Source organism: Rhinopithecus bieti, unplaced genomic scaffold (assembly GCF_001698545.2).
Source record: "Rhinopithecus bieti isolate Rb0 unplaced genomic scaffold, ASM169854v2 scaffold_46149, whole genome shotgun sequence".
NCBI lineage: Eukaryota > Metazoa > Chordata > Mammalia > Primates > Cercopithecidae > Rhinopithecus > Rhinopithecus bieti.
Window position 1 is genome coordinate 1 of NW_016860461.1, and position 2,341 is coordinate 2,341.

Below are 2,341 nucleotides of genomic sequence, written 5' to 3' on the forward strand. Positions count from 1 at the left end.
CGTTTGGCATGGATAGCACACAGGTTGGTGTATTCAAAAAGGCCAATCAGATAGGCCTCATTTGCCTCCTGTAAAGCACCTATAGCTGCTCTCTGGAAGCGCAGATCTGTTTTAAAAGTCCTGAGCGGCCGGGCGCGGTGGCTCAAGCCTGTAATCCCAGCACTTTGGGAGGCCGAGACGGGCGGATCATGAGGTCAGGAAATCGAGACCATCTCTGGCTAATACGGTGAAACCCCGTCTCTACTAAAAAATACAAAAAACTAGCCGGGCGTGGTGGCGGGCGCCTGTAGTCCCAGCTACTCAGGAGGCTAAGGCAGGAGAATGGCGTGAACCCGGGAGGCGGAGCTTGCAGTGAGCTGAGATCCGTCCACTGCACTCCAGCCTGGGTGACAGAGCAAGACTCCGTCTCAAAAAAAAAAAAAAAAAAAAAGTCCTGAGCAATTTCTCGCACCAGACGCTGGAAGGGAAGTTTGGGAATCGTAACTTCACGGAGTGCCACAGTACCAGGCCTGTAGCGATGAGGTTTCTTCACCCCTCCAGTAGTGGGCGCACTCTTGCGAGCGGCTTTTGTAGCCAGTTGCTTCCTGGGTGCTTTACCACCGGTGGATCTGCCGGTGGATTTGCAGGCAGTCGGCTTTGTACGAGCCATGGTATAGATACCTCCTTACTTACCCCGCTTCTCCTTTGGCTGGAGCTCGGCGAGCGAGAGGTGGCGCTGAGCTGGCGTTAGAGAGCGACGGCAGCACGGCGGCGGCTGCGAACACAATTGCAGTAATTTTTTTTTTTTTTTTTAAACAGAGTCTCGCACTGTCGCCCCGGCTGGAGTCTGGAGTGGACACGATCTCGGATCACTGCAACCTCCGCCTCCCAGGTTTTCAAGCCATTCTCCTGGCTCAGCCTCCCGAGTAGCTGGGATTACAGGCGCCCGCCACCACGTCCTGCGAATTTTTGTATTTTTAGAAGGGACGGGGTTTCACCGTGTTGGCCAGGCTGGTCTCGAACTCCCGACCTGGTGATTTGCCTACCTCGGCCTCCCAAAGTGCTGGGATTACAGGCATGAGCCACTGCGCCCGGCCTATTGCAGTACTTCTGTTGTTGTTTTTTTTTTTTTTTTTTTTTCCTACCATTAAACCTCGTCTCTCCCCAACCAGGCTGTTTTTTTCAGGGGTTGGAAATTCCTTGGTTTACAACAGTGATTTCACTAAGTACATTTACAGCTCATGGGGAGGAGATTATTTTCTGTCCAAAAACTGAACTGAATCCTAACCTGAGACCACGTGGCCTAATGGATAAGGCGTCTGACTTCGGATCAGAAGATTGAGGGTTCGAATCCCTCCGTGGTTATTTGGGCGACTGTTTTAGTACTATTTTCCGTCCTCAAAGCTGGTTATCAGAAATGTACTCTTTCCACTAAGTTATCTTCATTGTAGATCCCTTCCTACAATGTACATCCTTTGCCTTTTCCCTGTACTTAGTCACTCCGTGTCTGTTTATCCTCTCTCTCTCCACCATAATGCAGTCCATCTTCTGGGCCAGGGCTACTCAAAATTTGGTCCAGTCCCTGAACCAGTAACATCACCTGGGAGCTTCTTAAAAATAACAACTTTCGAGGTCGACCTCCCTTGCTAGTCCGCACTACACTTGACCTACTTAGAATCGCTGTGTGTGGGCCCTAGGATTCTGGGTTTTAACTAAGTGGTTCGTTTGCACGCTCGAGTATGAAAACCATTTATAGACCTTACAGGCTATAGAATGCACTCTAGACCATAAAGCACAAACACGTCAGACCCAATTACAATTTAGCGCCAACCTACGTGAATTTCAAGGCTGTTACGACAGGGGTAATGTGAAGCTGCCATGGGAACGTCTTGGAAAGACTGGGGTACGAAGGAAGGCAGAAAAGAGGTCCACACGTTTGACAAAAGTGTCTTCTAACAAATACAGAAGACTCGTAGAATTAGAAGAATCACCATTTGCAAACCTTAGAAAAATAATAGGCCGGGCGCGGTGGCTCAAGCCTGTAATCCCAGCACTTTGGGAGGCCGAGACGGGCGGATCACAAGGTCAGGAGATCGAGACCATCCTGGCGAACACAGTGAAACCCCGTCTCTACTAAAAATACAAAAAACTAGCCGGGCGAGGTGGCGCCTAGCCGGGCGAGGTGGCGGGCGCCTGTAGTCCCAGCTACTTGGGAGGCTGAGGCAGGAGAATGGAGGGAACCCGGGAGGCGGAGCTTGCAGTGAGCTGAGATCCGGCCACTGCACTCCAGCCTGGGCGACAGAGCAAGACTTCGCCTCAAAAAAAAAAAAAAAAAAAAAAAAAAAAAAAAAAAAAAAAAACC

The 2,341-nt window shown here is 50.3% G+C and overlaps 1 non-coding gene across 1 annotated transcript; it reads left to right on the forward strand.

Moving 5' to 3' along the window:
* The first annotated feature begins 1,271 nt into the window (after positions 1–1,271).
* On the forward strand, positions 1,272–1,344 carry TRNAR-UCG (transfer RNA arginine (anticodon UCG)). The gene has a single exon. It is a non-coding gene; the product is annotated as a tRNA-Arg (tRNA).
* The last annotated feature ends 997 nt before the right edge of the window (positions 1,345–2,341 follow it).